General features: G+C 42.1%; 1 protein-coding gene across 2 annotated transcripts in view; it reads left to right on the top strand.

Moving 5' to 3' along the window:
- Positions 1-228: 228 nt before the first annotated feature.
- Positions 229-18,955, top strand: part of LOC126094689 (uncharacterized) — a 507,242-nt gene continuing 488,515 nt past the window's right edge. For both annotated transcript variants that reach the window (XM_049909212.1, XM_049909211.1), the window contains exon 1: positions 229-348. The gene's annotated coding sequence lies outside the window, so the exon portion shown is untranslated. The remainder of the gene's footprint in view (positions 349-18,955) is intronic.

The raw sequence follows: 18,955 nt of genomic DNA, 5'->3' as shown, positions 1-18,955 counted from the left end.
GAAAACAAAGAAAGTAGTACATATTCTACGCACGTGCTTCTTTCATCCGGCCGAGTTGACCTTTTTAAGTGCAGAAGGGCACCATCTTTCGCCGGCACCGTTTAAATGCCCTCGGGACTCGTCGCCTGTGCGCCTGCGCAGTCCCTGCTGTTTCAACTGCTACGCTCGATTCGGGGCCGCCGACGGGCCCGCGTGGAGGGGAGAAGCGGCCCGGGCTCAGCGTGTTCGCGCTGGCTCAGAGTTTGACCAGCCTCGTTGGAGGACGGTCGTGCGTTTGGTTTGCAGTGTCTGTGCGCGGAATTTCCCTTCAGGCGTTTTCTGTCTGAACGCAGTGATTCTCCTCTGCTAGTAAGTACGCAGCTGGTTCTATCAATGACTTCATACAGTCGTACGACTACCGATATTAAAAAAAAACTGAAATCTATTTTTGTTTACATGTGTGATCTGACATTTCGCAATGTTTATGTTTGTGTTTGGGATGCACATTTCCGGCGCTGACAGATAGTTCTCTGTTATGTAGCCAGTATTTGAGTTTAGCACGGAAGAACTGCCAACCGAGGCAGTGATCACATTTGAAAGAAAATGCCGTAAGTGTTTTGGCAGCTTTTATGCCTATTCTTAGCACATTTTAAATACCAAACAAGAAAACTGTCTATACCAGCAAAACAGGATGTAGGTAAAGGAGTTACAACATTTGTTTACACCGTTCAGTTGCCAACTTTAGCATGTAAGAAGAATGTATAGTAGTCATAGGATATGCCCATGCATTTCATATATGCGTCTCTCTCTCTCTCTCTCTCTCTCTCTCACACACACACACACACACTCAGCGGAGTGCCAAATTTACGATATGCTAAACTTTTTCTATACAGACGTAGTAGAAATAAGTGAAATCGTTCTCTCTCATGTTTGTAGTTTATAGATGTCGATATTTAACGACGTGAGACGCTAATAAGTAATTGCGATTGATTGTATTTGCAGAAACTGAAGAAACAATGCATAGTACAATGGCAAGATTCTGAATACACACAGGTGACAACGGGATAAGCAGAGGGGACAAAAATGCAGACTGACAATAGCAAGAAAGGCGTTGAGATACAAGAATGTGGTACCATCTCATATTAGTTTCAGTATTAGGCAGTCTTTTCACAAGCGTGTAGCCTTGAACGGAAGTGAAATGTGGACGATATGGAGTTAGGATAAGAAGCTTTTGAATGGGTAGATAGACTAACAAATGAGGGACTGAGTCGAATTTAGGATAAAAGAAACTTGTGGCACAATGTTACTGACACGGGGAATCGGTTCATCCTGAGGGATCGAGGCATTTTCAGTTGGTAGTGGAAGTAGGTATGGGAATAAGAATGGTAGAGGGAAACAAAGTACTGAATACAGTAAACAGGTCAAGATAGACGTAGATTGCGGTAGTTATACTGAAACGAAGACGCTTGTGCAGGATATACTTGAGTGGAGATCTGCAGCAAACTAGAAAATAACGTTATTCGTACACAGTACTTGCTATTTTTCTTGACAGCAAATATAATAATAATAGAGAACTGATACAATGCTGCCCACTTAAAGATAAATGTAGCGTTCTCGAGCAAGGAAGTTGCTTTATACAAACAAGTTACACAGGGTAGAGCGGATGTTGACAGCTGTGCTATATCGGAGGAGGAATACAAGTGCTCTTTGTTTCAGTTACAGCCATTAACTACAGTTATTTCATTGAAATTAAACGAATAGACATTATGTGGATGAAATGAACGTAGCTGAAATGAAATTGTGAAATCTGTTCGGAAGTGCTGAACCTAAAATGTTGTTTACTACAGAAAGTGTTTTCGATAGTGATCATCAGCCTCCGACCCGTGTTCGAAGTATACTTCTTTGTGATTCATTACATGTATGGTTGTTTGGTGTAGTCAGAAACTTGGCGTTCTATTTCATAGAACGACAGTGGTACGACGAGTGATACCTCATGAATGTAATGGAAAGTGAAGATTTTGGAGTTTGAAAATATTACCCCTTATAAACACGCTGCAATAAGAAATTTTATTTAAACGTGCTCTTATTGACTGAATGGATTCGAGTGACACGTTATCTGTCATACCCCTAATACGAGCTTGTAGAAAATTTCGCCATTTTTATTTTAATATTTCGCGCTGCTAAACAATAGCACAGTATCCAGCATGAAATCTTAACTCTGCAGCGGAGTGTGCGCTGATATGAAACCTCCTGGCAGATTAAAACTGTGTGCCGGACCGAGACTCGAACGCGGGACTCTTGGCAGTACCACCAGCGACTTTTCATTTTAAATTATTTGTTTTAGTTCACCCGCCTTTCAAATTTGCAGACGTTTCTTGCGCTTTATAAGGCATTTCTCCATCAATGACAGTTTTTGTACAGGAGCAAGCTCGCCAGTATTTCCTGATCATCCATCAAGCCTTTAGTTGGAACATGAGATGTCTAATTATTTCGCTGCTTTTTCCTCCTCTACAGTTTCCTAGAAGTCGTGTGTTCGTCAAACAGTTTTTGTTTCCGTGACCTCTACAGTCGTGCAGTTCTGTCGTCTGTAACGGAAACTTTATCAACTACATTTTCAATGCGTCTGCATTCCAGAACTTTTGATCTCATTGTAGAATCTAGCAGGTTTGTCAAAATGTTGTCAATTTCCTCCAGCGATTCATTGCTTCGGATCCGTCTGTATTTAGGCATCCTCAGAAGTAGTATGACCGAAATTTCAAATTTTCGTACACAGATACAGGTATTTCTTCGAAGAGTTTTGCTTAGTCGTCGGTACTCAGTATTTGAAATTTGCGATTTGAAGTGCCGATGGCTGTCAAAATAAACGTTGCGGAGACAACGGTGACCTTCCTTTGGTGATGCCGCTTGCGTTCGAGGCTTCGCGCCTGTTGGCACCCCCTTCTCCTCCCGCCATTGTTGGCAGGCCCATCTTAACTTTTATCTCGTTGGTCCAATGATCCGTTCGAATTGGATAATGGGCGCTCCACTGCTAGTAACTCGACTGCTCCACAATTCTCAGCTGCGGTGCTGTTGCCTTCTGTGCAGCAGAATTTTCTATACGAGAAGCGGACGGAGGCACTGCACGATCAGAGACACTGAAACGGCAGTAAAGATGCAGTTTCCAAACACGCCTCGTTAATTCAAACCAGAATACGCCGTCTTCGTTTTCCCCAGTATGAACACGCAGTCAGGTCAGTGTATTTAACTGCGTTGCTCATCGTTAAGGTTAGGCCAACGGTAGTCACCCTGGTCCCTACCGCCCACCAGAGGACGTTCCAGCTTTCATAGTGGGCGGCGGGCGGTAGAGCTACCAAAAACTTTTTCATTAGGTTTTCATAAAAATTGACATAAAAAAATTTGCTAAGTAATCATTATTTTAACTTGCTGTACGTCTGCTTTATAAATTTTTGTAAGGTAACGTTACTTCCCTACTTTATAAATCGTCATTACTCTAGAACTGGCGGGCAGTTAGAAAAACATAGACGCCAAAGTGGTTTAGGCGATTCTGGTGACATTGACTCCGAAATTAAATCGTTGTCTAGATTATGTGACTAACCACTCGCAGCTTACATTGCTTTATCAAACAATCAATATCCCAGTAGATGATCATAAATCCCATTTCTCTCCCACGCTTATAAATGAAAAATGAACTAATAATAAAACGGTAAAAATGTGAAAATAAATAAATAATAAAAAGGCCCGCGCGGGCGGACACACACACACACACACACATATATATAGATAGATAGATAGATAGATAGATAGATAGATAGAGAGAGAGAGAGAGAGAGAGAGAGAGAGAGAGAGAGAGAGAGAGAGACCAGCCGGCCGGTGTGGCCACGCGGTTAAAGGCGCTTCAGTCTGGCACCGCGCGACCGCTACGGTCGCAGGTTCGAATCCTGCCTCGGGCATGGATGTGTGTGATGCCCTTAGGTTAGTTAGGTTTAAGTAGTTCTAAGTCTAGGGGACTGAAGACCTAAGATGTTAAGTCCGATAGTGCTCAGAGCCATTTGAAGAGAGACCGACCTACCTACCTACCTACCTGAGAAAATTGGTAACATTTGTAGAAACGAACGACACTCGAGACACAGAAAAAGGCACTTACATAAACGCAATTTTCGGTACTTCGAAGAATAGCGCGCCTGTGTCGTCTGCTAGCCGCTAGCTGCTTTCCCAAAGTATCCACAACAATGTCATGACCACGTCCATGAGAGATTCCAAATGTGGTATCGATGTGCTGCAACATTGTACGAATATTGCACAGAATCTTAACTTACACGAATAACAATGTCTCAGAACGTGTTGTATATATGTAGAGGAAAAAAAATTTTTTCATCCACCCACGCGCGAACTCGTGTCCTTTCGTATAGCACTCCCGCGCGCTGACCACTTTTTGGCCACGCCATACAAGAGCCATATAGTGCTCAATTCTTGTAGTGTTGTGTAGAGGAACGTAGACTGACTTTGTTGCCAAAAGGTGCTGCGTAAGTCATAAATGCGTGATAGTTTGGAAGGTTTTCAATATCAGGCTTCACATATTTGATTTCCATTATTGCTGGTGATGCTGAGAAAATTAGATTAGGAAATGAGACACTTAAAGTAGTAAAGGAGTTTTCGTATTTGGGGAGCAAAATAACTGATGATGGTCGAAGTAGAGAGGATATAAAATGTAGACTGGCAATGACAAGGAAAGCGTTTCTGAAGAAGAGAAATTTGTTAACATCGAGTATAGATTTAAGTGTCAGGAAGTCATTTCTGAAAGTATTTGTATGGAGTGTAGCCATGTATGGAAGTGAAACATGGACGATAAATAGTTTGAACAAGAAGAGAATAGAAGCTTTCGAAATGTGGTGCTACAGAAGAATGCTGAAGATTAGATGGGTAGATCACATAACTAATGAGGAGGTACTGAATAGGATTGGGGAGAAGAGGAGTTTGTGGCACAACTTGACCAGAAGAAGGGATCGGTTGGTAGGACATATTCTGAGGCATCAAGGGATCACCAATTTAGTATTGGAGGGCAGCGTGGAGGGTAAAAATCATAGGGGGAGACCAAGAGATGAATACACTAAGCAGATTCAGAAGGATGTAGGTTGCAGTAGGTACTGGGAGATGAAGAAGCTTGCACAGGATAGAGTAGCATGGAGAGCTGCATCAAACCAATCTCAGGACTGAAGACAACAACAACAACAACAACATTGAAAGTTGTAAACACGTTTCGATAATTACTAACTAACCCAATCGTGGGAAAAAGTACACAAAGGCAATAATGGTTCAAATGGCTCTTAGCACTATGGGACTTAACATCTGAGGTCATGTCCCCTAGAACTGCATCACATCCATGCCCGAGTCAGGATTCGAACCTGCGACCATAGCGGTCTCGCGGTTCCAGACTGAAGCGCCTTGAACCGCACGGCCACAACGGCCGGCCCACAAAGGCAATAGCAACGTCAATTCACACTCATGTAATATACGTAAGCAGAGCCGATGTCTTGATATTTAATGAACTTTAAACTCTTATTTACATAAAAATAACACGTATTTTGAGAGAATATTGACCGAAAAGCTTTTTTGGATGTAATCATTCACCGTAACAACCTAACCTAACCATATTTCTAACAAATAAAAATATATTATGAACTTACTTTCCAACCGGATGCGTCCTCTGGTGATTCTTTAGTAACACAATCATTAAATCCAAACCTGAAACCGCTAAATATGTTTAAAATAACAAATTATAGGTGTACATAAACCACAGCTCACCGATCGACAGGGCCAGGCCGAAATCCAAAACCTCTCACTAAAATTGTCGTAAAATCGGTGGGAAGACGGTTCGGTAACAAGTCCCAGAAGCTTACTGAATTGGATATTTCAATAAAGAACCGAAAATGAAGTCACTACAGAGCCTAACCTACTACACCGATCGGTATGAACGATACAGAATAGGGCTCCAGGGGCCGTACCATGTGTAGTGTTGTGAAGAAATCATCCTCCAATTTGAAGCGGATGAAGATGGCTTTATTGCGAGGTATGTGACAATGGACGGAACGTGGATTCACGACTGATCCTGAGACAAAACAACAGTCACAACAATGGAAACATCCTATCCCAAAAACAGTTCTGGGTGCAAATATCAGCTGATAAGGTGATGGCATCGGTCTTCTGGAATGCAGAAGGGGTAATTATGGTGGATTACTTGCAAAAGGGCGTAACTATGAATGCATCATACTACTGCGCCGTTTGAGGTAAGAGATAAAGGAAAAAAGACGCGGAAAATTGACGCGCAGAGTTTTTTGCATCGGGACAACGCACCAGCGTACAAAGCCCTCGCAACACTGGAAACACTGCGTGACTGCGGGTTAGAATTGTTACGTCATCCGCCATATTCTCCAGATTTGGCTCAGACTTTTTTCTTCTCCCAAACCTAAAGAAAGACCTCAAAGGACGACGATCTGACAATGATGCTACAGTGATTGATGTTGTGAACGCGTGGTTAGACTCGAAATCTAAGATCTTTTATTTGAATGAATGGTTTGTAGAAGTTATCTTAGCGTGCCCGCAAGTGTATTAGTGTACATCGACTTACGTGTCGATGGGGATAAAATGATGACGATTAGCACAACACAACACACAGTACCTGAAAGGAGAAAATCTCCGACCTAGCCGTGAATCGAACCCGGGCTCTTGGGATTGACGTTCTGTCGCGCTGACCACTTTTTTAATTTTTTTTAAATCTTATTTTGCTCGTTGCATTTGTTCAGGGCGGACATCCCGTGACACCCGCTGAAGTTCACTGTGCACCGGGGGCGGACTGTATTTTTGTAATGTCTTGGACTCATCTCGAACACATTTTGAACAGTCGAGCTTAGTATAGATGTGATTGTATGCACAGTAGCACCAGTAACGTTACAAAAATAAACAGTCCTGACATGTTTTGCGTTTTCCTTAGACCACTTACGCGATTTGTAACACGTCGGCCAAGACTTCTGAACGATAAATGTTCGCTATATTCGTCAATGTTTCCACGCCTTTCACATTTTTCAACATACTGTTTCAACATTCTCGAGTAAGTGTAAACTTGTTTACAAAGGTCTCGTAGATGAACAATTTCCTTTACTTCAACTTGGCATGTGGCGTATCAGTTTTCGCCGACAGGTTAATATTCTAGACGAGCTGAGAAGGCCTTGTACAGCAGCGTGAGAAAATCGTTGCGTCCTGTAGCCAGTAGCGCTTGCTAGCGGAACTGTGCTCGAACTATTCTCCCGTAACCATTCTTACATTGTCGCCCAACATAGGTGTAACGAGAGTGACTGTTGCAGCCTGTGAACGATGGAGGGGTTGATCACAAAATGCTTCATTTTTTATGATGAAACACGACAGCATTTATGGGTGTACGGATCTCACAAAACAGCCAACTCTGGAGGTCTGAAATTCCTTCTCATCAATTACAATTCCAAGGTCTGTGCGTGGTGTAAAAAATATAAATAAATAAATAAATAAAATTGTTGTGGATTGGCAAGACCGCCAACCCACTATGAGGAAGCCGAAAGGCACGCGTTTAAACTCACGCAGGCTGGCGTGAGGTCTGGAACAGGACAAGGTATTGAGACTAGCAAAAAACGTACGTATCTTCTGGAATACTTAACTTTAATCCATAATTGGTGAACATCGCTCTTGACGGTACACGTTTTACAGCATCAATAGTAACTGGTAATGGCGCCTTGCTAGGTCGTAGCAAATGACGTAGCTGAAGGCTATGCTAACTGTCGTCTCGGCAAATGAGAGCGTAATTTGTCAGTGAACCATCGCTAGCAAAGTCGGCTGTACAACTGAGGCGAGTGCTCGGAAGTCTCTCTCGACCTGCCGTGTGGCGGCGCTCGGTTTGCAATCACTGATAGTGGCGACACGCGGGTCCGACGTATACTAACGGACCGCGGTCGATTTAAAGGCTACCACCTAGGAAGTGTGGTGTCTGGCGGTGACACCACAAAAATAAAATAAAATAAAAAAGTGTGCTGTACAGTTAGAACAACTCTGATTATTGGACAGGTATTTTCCTGCCAAACTCTAATCTGTGATAGGTATGAGGAAAATATACTGCAACTTGTTTTTCAAAGTACAAACAGCCGTGTAAAACACTGGAACATGTCGTCTCCCGGCCACCCATTTGTACTACCCCTGCTCGCTATTGTAGCCGCCTGAGCCTGCATCCGGCTGAAGGGACGAGACGCTTTTCTCCCAGTCTGCAGCTGATGGGTCGGTCTTTCCCCAGTTCTCCTGAATGGGTTGTGGCCGGGAACTGCATATCGCACTTAACAGGAAGAGTTATTTCCCCACGACGGCTGCAACTTCCACAGTCTGTTGCAGAAAAGGTTCTCAGTGTCCTGGCAGGAGGCAGCATTGTACCTGATTGGCTGGAATGCCTAAAGGGTTAGCAATGTCGCGGAGCGATGTGGAGTTCGTGAAGTTGAGAAGTCAGCTGCCAGCCCTCAATGGGGTTGAGGTGGCAAATGGTGGTCGCTCTCCGGCGGATGTGTTTTTTAAAGCGCTTATCCTTCCGGAAGTCTGGAGTCAGTGATCAACGAGTCTATTTTTTCGGCTCGCAAAGGGTGCAAAACATTCGAAAGTGCGCGCCATTGAATTCTGCGCAGGCAATTTCCCATTTTTCTCCGCGGTTTTTTAAGATAAATGAGCATCGACTTGTGCGGTAGAAAGAGTCGTGAGAGCAGCGTGTGGATGCATTAGTAGCTGGACGTGGCGGTGGATAAAAGTGACGGGGCTAATTGATACCAGGTAAATTTCAATTTATTTGTTGCTAATTTGAAAGAGATATTTTGATACGACTTTTTCCCTAATGAAATTGAGCTGTATTACTGATTTGTTCAGTGGAAATTACCGGCGGCAGCAACTACGTCCCAATGGAGGCGGTGTATGAGCTGTTTGCGCTGAATACATTCCAGCTCAGTGATCGGGTTTCGGAATCCTTCTTCAAAGTAGTTAGATAGCTACAGGGCTTTTAATTATTGACTTCAGAGTCGTGATGTTCAACTGTATCTCGCGGGTCAAAGTGAGGCTGGCGACCTTTGGAGTGATTTTATAGTGCAGCGGAGTCTTAAACTGATGCGCCACTCACCACATGACATGATCGCAGCCTGCCTAGGGTGTCCATACTGGAGAAAGCGCTCACGTTGTACATGAGAGAACATACTGCACAGAACGTCTGAATAACAGGGCCTCCGGAATCCAGATATACCAAAGGAATTGCCCACGGTGTCCTATCGGAATTCCCACTTGGCCTCAGAGGTTCAGATGTGAGCACGAGATTCCTTACGGATATATTAATATGTCGCGTGACATCAGCTGAGGCGTCTTTCTCGTGTTTACGCGGATAAGGCGAAGCATCGTGATTCCCCTCCCATGCTCGCCGCCCCCCCCCCCCACCCAAACTCGTCCTCCCGGAATGCAGCGATAGTTCGGAGCGCCGTCGTCGTTGGCGCTGGTGCTGCCTGTGTTTTGGTGTGCTGGCCAGATGCTGGTCGGTTGACCTTGACCCCGGTGTTAGGAAACTGCGCGCAACGCAACACACTGGCGGGACTGGACCGCCTGCACTTCTCGGCGCTCAAGGGCGCAAGTCGAGCGCGAAGATAATGGTCGCGGAAGACACAACTTCAGTGCTTGCTGTAAAATACCCCCCGCGTTTAGCGCGTTCCACTGAGCAGAAACAGTTTTGCTCATGCTATGAGATACAGACTCGGGGCGAAAGAAAATTGCTTTAAAAACTTTCAGCTACAAAAGTCGCGCAAAAAAAATCTTAAATTCACATACGGTATATGTACCTGTCGTGGCTCTAAGCACGTAAAAAAATCGGTTCTTCTTTTTTAAACGATGGTGTATTCTTGTCTGTGAAACACTAAGTCATGTCTCCCAAGCTACTGAGCTCTTCACAATAACTCATTTCCCGTTGATTACCAAATTATCTCGCTCAGCAACTACTCTTTCAAAATCTTCGTATAACTGTGCATTTGCCTCGAGAAATGGCGTTTTTTGCGATCTACAAAAACCACATATGTCTGTTCTTGACATTTATTGGAGCTGTAGTAACGTTTCCGTTCGAAATGGGTGAAATTTTGGCGCCCGTAGAAATTTCATACATAACCCGTCGAGCAGCGTGCGGTCTCATGCGAACTGCAGGCAATTTTGTGTGTGTTTTTTTTTTTTTTAGTTTGGGTGTTTGTAACACTGTAGCACTACAGTTCTCACAAGGGAAACTCTCAATAGTACCCTCTCTCCCCACCCTCCCCCCTCAGATTTAGTGGCAGGAGAGCCCAGTCGACAGACCGTCACAAACAGAACACAGATTAAGCATGAAAACGGGAAGGAGGTGGACTGAACTGCGAAAAAGAGCAAAATGTAAACAGCGAACGGTCCAAGGATGTATCAACCTGTAACAGAAGTGGCGTCGTGGTTAAGTGAAAATAGTGTTGGACTGCCACGCCTTCCACGTACCAATATTCTCGTTGTTCGCTTTATTCAAATTTGTGCCTGTGCCTGTGTCGTGGTGTAACGTCCTTTTGCAACCACGAGGTGTAGAGAAGGGACCTATAATAATAGTTGATTCTTCACAACTACTCTATTAGCAGTCGAAAGGAAGTGGCTTTCGAATGGGAACTCCAAACGTTTGGTGACAAGGCGACAACATTTGTGACAATACGTGTCGTATGATAGGAATCTCTTATCGACGCACTTAATTTGTACGCCTAGTGAGTGAGATATGCCTCCTTGCCCGATTTAGGTGATCGTAAGAATATGAATGTGATCACTCCCAAGGAAATTATGAAAGCGTAATACCACACAGTTTCTCTGTGCTCTGTCAAAACATATGTTTCTAACGTTTTTGAAGTTGCCTTCCGTTTTGGAAGTTTTGTATCTTGAATTTCTTTGTTGTAACGTAGTTCACACCCATTCATTTGTGGTTTTCATTTTTGTCAGACGTCTGTGTGGTACCTCGCCTGCTCTCACTATTCATCACGTTTACGTGCAACGATAACTATTCTTACCACATGACTCATATTCTATAACCAGTGTAACTGCCAAGACTACAGAAAAACACACATTTCAATGACCAGACGGGCAGTTCTCAGTTGTGAAAGAAAGTTTCATAAAGTTGTGAAAACATAAAATAAATATGTGACACGAGGTAGTTTTGAACACGGCACCTCTGCCGTACTATTGAGTTTCCCTTGTGAGAACTGCAGTGCTACAGTTCAACACCATTACCACTTTTCTTCTTCTTTCTTAATCTCCAAAAATAAAAGAAACTAAATCAAATCACCTCTTACTTGGCACCACCACTTTAACTCTTCCATAAAAAAGAAATGAACTAATCCTTTTCAGGCTTTGCCCCTAACAATTCCCTCACATTTTTATTTTTTTATTTATGTATTTTTTACTAGATTACATTTAGGAAACGTGTACAAATGAGAATTCTAGTAACTGAGTGTTACAACAACAAAGGTAGAATCCAAATCTTAACCACGACGCCACTGCTATTCACCTTCCATCAATATTGCTCTTGATAGCTTCGACCGTTCATTGTTTCTATTATTTTTTATTAATTTTTTTTTTTTTTTTTTACATTTCAGTACAGCTTCTTTCTGTTTTCATGCTTGATCTGTATTCAGTTTTTGATGGGCTTTTTTATCTCATGTTACCACGAAATCTAATGTGACGGGGAGTTTCCCTTGCCAGTACCTTCCAGTTTCCATTGAGCTGTGGAACACAATGACTGTGCTTTAACAGCTGGTAGCCTCATCTGAGTTGCCGCTCCCAGACAAAGCCCGCACATGTGTCAAATCGAATTATTGCCCCGCACGGATACTGTCTTAACATAAGTCGCTATACTGCAGTACCGAGATATGTTTGCAGCATGGATATGTGATGTGCGACGTATAACACTTGCACATCCGACTTGACTGGGCAAGGCACGGTGCATGCGATTGTCGACTGTCAGTGGCTTCTCAGTGTTCTCAGCAAGAAAGTATGGAAAATATGTGTGTACGAAAGCGGCTAAGCGTGTTTGCCTCTGGTTTTTAATATAATACGAAGGAAACCGTCTACGCGGTAGTTTTAAATTAGTGAATTTTAACAAAGACTTATTAAAATCTATTCATTTCCAGGCAGTCGAATTTCTCCGGATACAAGAAGAAATAACCCTCCCACAAGGACGCCTCCGGAGGCCCATAAAACTATGACAGTTCCGAGGAAACCCGCACTTACGGCAGATTAAATTGACGAAATTACGCAGCATTGGCTGGCGAAAGGCTTTACTGAGCTTACAGTGAACACAATAAAACATTTAGAAAATATTAAAAATTATGTTTATCATTGCTAGTTAGAGCACTCATGCATTTTTGTTACCTTTAATTTTTTGATAAAAGTCGTTGCATGTTGCAAACTTCAAATTACGACTGCATAATTCAGTTTTTATCGTATCAACACACAATTTGTTTCTCCATCGTCAAGTCATTAATGATTCATGTGACTTAAGACTCTATCTGCATGGGCATAGAACCGCCATTATCAAAATGGCTCAAATGGCTCTGAGCACTATGGGACTTTGGTCATTAGTCCCCTAGAACTTAGAACTACTTAAACCTAACCAACCTAGGACATCACACGCATCCATGCCCGAGGCAGGATTCGAACCTACGACCGTAGCGGTCACGCGGTTCCAAACTGACGCGCTTAGAACCGCACGGCCACACCGGCCCCGCCATTATCGTTTGGATAATATTTTCATGTAAGGCGTTTCTTATGAGTTTAAAAACGTTTTCCCACAAAAGCAAGTTTGTGAACTTAGAAGCTTGACTTTTTAATTGTTCCAACGTTTTATTTAGTATACGGGGTATTCATAGAGACTGCCAAAATTAGTGATGTGAATGGAGTTCTTAAAAATACACAGCAATTCTTGCTTCATGCTTCCTTACCGAACGTCAAATACAGGGCTGAAATGCAGAGCAGTACCGCGCCCGGGTTCCCGGGTTCGATTCCCGGCGGGGTCAGGGATTTTCTCTGCCTCGTGATGACTGGGTGTTGTGTGATGTCCTTAGCTTAGTTAGGTTTAAGTAGTTCTAAGATCTAGGGGACTGATGACCATATATGTTAACTCCCATAGTTCAAAAACGGCTCTGAGCACTATGGGACTTAACATCTGTGGTCATCAGTCCCCAGAGCAGTTAGGTAACAAACCGAACACCTGGCAACCCAGATGGCTGTGCTAACAGCAGGTAAGTTTGTGCCCGTGGAACAAGATTGACCCCATGATACTGTGTAAGAGATTTTTCCAACGAAGCATTTGTTGGTATCCTAGATTGAACGGCGTGAAAGTAAGTGACCCTAAACTGTGTGAGTGGGTACGGTCATATGCTCGGTGAAGTAGAGTGCGAGTTCAGCTGCACCCATGACTCGGATCTTGATCTAGATTACCGAAGCGAACGTGGCAGTTATTCAGAATAAGGCATGGAAGAGGTAAATGAGTATGAGGTAGAAAAGGAAGCGGTATTAGGGGCAACTAGATCAAAATACAGGAAAATAAAACTTTCCACATTAGTTGTGGCACAGTAACTATGCAAGAAGTGTTTTTAAGAAGTGTGTGTAAAACTCATGTGTGGTTGTTTGCTTCCTGTTTAAAGTAGTTTACAATATACGTTATTTCATTGCTAACGTTCCTGTTCTTATAATCCATTAATAATATCCTAATTTCACCTGTTTTGCAAGGTAAAACACACAAATTCGTTGTACACAGAATTTTTTTTACTTGAAAAAATTTAACAAGAAAATGTTTGCAATTCATTTTAAGTATGTTCACCTTAAAATATTAATAACTATTAAGATTAAATTGATTATAAGGGTTCGTTTTATTTCCATACACCTAATTTTGAAATAAAAATCTGGGTTCCTTATTAGCGTGGCGGAAGTGGCAACATAGTCGATGCCGACAATGCTAGTATAACTCGCGTTTCTCAGCGACTCCAGACTGGCTTTTTCCATAATTTTGGGAAAAAAATTTTCTTGGGGGAACGGAAACCTTAGGAAATTTTTTGGGGGATAAAATTTCATAGGAGGGAAATTGGGGGAAGCATTTTATCTGCCTAGCCTTACACTAAAGCCGTCTTTGATATTTTAGTTCAAATAACTCATCGTTAGATTTCTAGATATTCTCTCTCTCTCTCTCTCTCTCTCTCTCTCTCTCTCTCTCTCTCTCTCTCTCTTTTTCTTTCTTTCTTCAAATTAGCCGATGCACCTTTGCTTTTGTGGGAGACATTTGGTTCACCACGATGACACATCACAATAGCTTGTACATATCCAGTTTCGACTATTTGGAATGTCTGTTGTCGGCTCTCGTGGTCGTATCGAGTTCTGATGAGGCACTATATTGGATTTCATCGTTTTAGTTGAAGCTTTTATTTGATGGCTTTTTATATTATAACGTATGTTCTATGAATATATGCTGTTTCGGTTATTGAGGATGTGTAGAAAATGCGTCGGTATTGGTGTGATTTGTTATAATTTAAGTTAAGGCAATGACATAGTGGCGGTTAAGAGCTTTCAGGGGATGTGAATAACTATCACGGGCACGGATTTTGTGTTCAAAGTAGCATAGTGGACAGAGGGGTCCAGTTGCAAACTGAGGTGTAACTGGTGCTCTAATGATAAATCAGTAGAAAAATAACGAAAACAGATGTGGCACCCCTACAGCAGGTTTCTTGTTTTTCTGGTCAAGGTATTTTTCCGATTTAGAAATTAAAAATTTTAGTTTACTTATAATTTTCTGATATGTACGATAATTTCACGGCCCTAGATACACAATTCCATCTCTTCAAGATGCCCACATTGCTAACAGTTTAAAAGAATAAATAGGTTTAAGATATTTGCGGAAAAGTTGTTAAAATGGTATCATTTTTGGGGATTTTATATTTGCTATGGGGGAGTTTCGAAAACTCAGTCTGGCGTTGCTGTATTGTAGACAGGAAACCTCGTTCTGAAATGCCCACTAATGTTAACTGGTTCCTATCATTTTTTCCTCACTTGCCCTTTTCAGTTCGTCGACAGTAACATAACTGAAAGCGAATTTGTTGTTGCTGTTGTGGTGTTCAGTCCAGAGACTGGTTTGATGCAGCTCTCCATGCCACTCAACCCTGTGCAACCTTCGTCATATCCGAGTAACTATTGCAATCTAAATCCTTCTGAATTTGTTTAGTGTATTCATATCTTGGTTTCCCTCTACGATTTTTACCCCCCACGCTTCCCTCCAATGCTACATTTCCCTTGATGCCTCAGAATGTGTCCTACCAAGCGACCCCTTCTTTTAGCCAGGTTGTGCCACAAATTCCTCTTCTCCCCAATTCTATTCAGTAAACTATTTATCGTCCATCTTTCACTTCCATACATGGCTATACTCCAAACAAATACTTTCAGAAACGACTTTCTGTCACTTAAATCTCTACTCGTCGTTAACAAATTCCTCTTCTTCAGAAACGCTTTCCTTGCCATAGCCAGTCTACATTTTATATCCTCTCTATTTTGACCATCATCAGTTATTTTGCTTCACAAATAGCAAAACTCATCTACTACTTTAAGTGTCTCATTTCCTAATCTAATTCCCTCAGCATCACCTGATTTAATTCGACTACATTCCATTATCCCCGTTCTGCTTTTGTTCATGTTCACCTTATATCATCCTTTCAAGATACTGGCCATTCTGTTCATCTGCGAATTTATGAAACTAATTTAGGCGCAGGGAATGAAGTTGCGGCGTTATGGTTATGTAATTATTGATAATGCTGCAAGTGGTCATAACAGACTAGGCAGAGCTTTGGAACGAAACCAAGTGTCGTAGAAGAAGGGATTGGAGAAGGCAACCGAAGGCCACGTTCTTGCAGCGTAGAGTGCAAAGTGGTCCTTCGTGGGTGTGTCAGCTATTTGCAGAGCTAAATATCCCCAACGTAGATTGCTGGTGGCCGTAGCCAATATTTGCCGTTCACAGGCGTTCGGCAGAGCACCAACAATTTTACAGAGTGGAATATATGTTTGCAAGCGACGCGCATGCATCCAAACTTTACACATTCGTCGCTAAGGTATTTGGAGGGTTCTTACTTGTGTTTTCCTCGCAACCTGCAGCTCAGTGTAATGTACATTTATACTGTGTAAATCACTGTAAGACTCCTGGCAGAGGGTACTTGTGCTACGTACAATTCGTTATACTTATAAAAGTCTTGGTCTGCCTCTACAATTTTTGCGCCCCACACTTCCTCTCAGTATCAAAGTGACATTTAGACAAATTGTGCCATAAATTGTAGAACAGAAGGTAGCTGCAGCATTCAAAATGGAGTCAAGAAACACTTTCTGAGGATGATCTAAATGTTTATATATAAGAAGGTTCGGGATGAAGAAATACGTTAGTCATTCTTTGCGAAACTGAGTTATTGCTGCAGCTCGGTTCAGACTGATCATACGCATCTGTTGAGAGGCTGGAGCTGGAAAAAAGATAGAGAGAGTCCAGAGATATTAGCATTCAAAGTGTTGCTGTAAAGGGAAAGAACCACTTAAGTTATTCAGGGGAGAGAAACAGGCAAGTCAGTGGTGACTCATCAGGGCTTGAGAGGGCAGAGCAAACAGAATTCTGATGCAGTAAATTGGTTGCAAGGAAAAGTAAAAAGAAGGTAGCTATCTGCATAGACTTTGCAAAAAAATATATCCCTGCCAAATATAGCAACCAATGACGTTTAGCGTACATTAAGCAGCAGTTTTCGACGTATTCGTTCAATACCCATGTTCTTTCAACAGGTAAATCTTTTATTTACGTTTATCCTGAATGCATTGCGAGAAAGTGAGCAAATAAAGTGAGGTCATTCCTTTTTCACTTCGTCACTCATGTGGACACTGAAGATCTCCGTACACAGTGTGTCCCAAGAGGAATGGCCAATATTTAGGGATATGACAGTCAGGAACGTTCGCTCGGACCAAAAAAATCTGGTAAACATGGGCTATGGAATGCATGTCTTAAAACCTATGAGCACTTGTTCAATAGAAGAGATGTTTCATGTAGCGAAGATGAACAAGTATTCGTTGCTCTTAGGATATGCTCTTTAGAGCACATGAAAAGTAAAAAGCGTGCGGTATAAGAGATTTGTTTCACAGTATGGAAGATGTTGGTGTTCATAGCTCTTAAGACAACTTTTAGATCCCATGTTTACTCGACTTCTTTGCTTCGAATGATCGTTCCTGTCACATACATGAATACTGACCGTTCCTGCTGGGACACTCTGTAAATATTGTGATTCTGTTGGTGACCAAAATAGAAACTTCACCGTCGTTCCTTTATTCATTACGTTACTCTCGATCAAATTAGTGGCTTGAAGAAGATAAAAATTACATTCCCAGTGCGTGGCCGTAAATAAAAATGTTGGAATATGAAATGCAATGACACTAATGGAAACTCTTGAATATTTCAAGGAAATGACCGAAGCATCCAGATGTAATCCATCTCCTATGACTGTGGTCAGGGTTAATCAACAAATGGAAAATACTGTTGGCTCAAAGTCGCTGCAAAATACCCATTTAAAACCCAGTGTATTAAGATAACATCATCTGGGTTCAGCCACTGCCGTGTGCTGAACCATTAAACAACTTATCACTGAGAAATGCAACTTGGCATCAGAAGGACACCATTGCAATATCGCTAAATGGATAAGCTGTTTGAACTGCCCATACCTGCTTAGAATGGTATGTTTAACTGCAGGGTTCCTTACTTGCCTAGTACACTGTAGCTATGCAGTTATCTTCTGTTCGCTGAAATCTGTGTCGAAAAATTCCGTTCTGTATTCTAGTTCTCCTAGCAATTCCCAGACTAAAACATAAAGAATTGTAAAGCGTTATTAGAGTTTTCCGTTCTAGTGCTGTGATGTTTTTCAGTCAGCCGACCTATAGCTAAATATAAGTCATATGAATACTGTTGCTGTGTTGTCTCAACACATGAGTGTTACAGAATTATTGCGTCTGTTTCATTCCGTTTACAGAGTGACGTCTAACTATATTTTGAGAAATTGCCTCATTCTGGAAACACTCCGGATACCAGTAGCGGTATTCCACATTCGATACACCCAACATGTTCAGTTTATGAAATAAAAAAGTATTCAGTGTTCTTACGTGTTCATGTAATCACTATCCAAACATTACAATCGCCTTTTCTCGACTGTCACAAAAATTACTGACCCGACATTTCTTTTACGATTAACGCAGAGACTCTAGTACCATCCATCTGCAGCACTTATGAACTGTGACGTGTACATGATGTACGGAAAGAGCGTAACGCGGGACATTTTTTTTAATCGAGCAGCGCGAAAAATTTGTAATGTTTGCGTATCTTACCTACATTATGGACGCTATGCAAATGTGAATTATGTATTTACGTATGTTGTAATATAATTGTTAACTGTAGTTTTTATTTTACATATGCTGTGACTAGGCCCATCGTCACTTAAGCTGCCGAACCTGGACAAAGACTTTGAAAACGCTGGACATGCGGGTGAAATCGGGTGTTTTCGCGGACACATTCAGTCCGGCGACAATAAGTTCGTTTTTTAAAACAAAACGAGAGAAACTACCTACGCCGCTGTGGTTATTTCATAAATTTTAGTAAAGATTTATTAATTTTTTTTCAATGACTCTGATTTCTCCAGATACAAAAAAGTACTTGTGTATCAGGGACAGTTGTATAAACACGCCCCCCCCCCCGTCCCCCTCCAGGACTCCCTAAACCTTAACTTGGACAAATCCAGGGAAACCGGACATAAGGTTAGCCCTAGCTGTAACTGACCTGAAAATGACTAACGCCAAAATAGGTAATCAGTGACTGAAACCAATTGCAGTAAAAATT

The sequence above is a fragment of the Schistocerca cancellata genome, chromosome 8, assembly GCF_023864275.1.
Source record: "Schistocerca cancellata isolate TAMUIC-IGC-003103 chromosome 8, iqSchCanc2.1, whole genome shotgun sequence".
NCBI lineage: Eukaryota > Metazoa > Arthropoda > Insecta > Orthoptera > Acrididae > Schistocerca > Schistocerca cancellata.
Note: the sequence above shows the minus strand (reverse complement) of the source record. Positions and strands in the feature narration are given on the sequence as shown.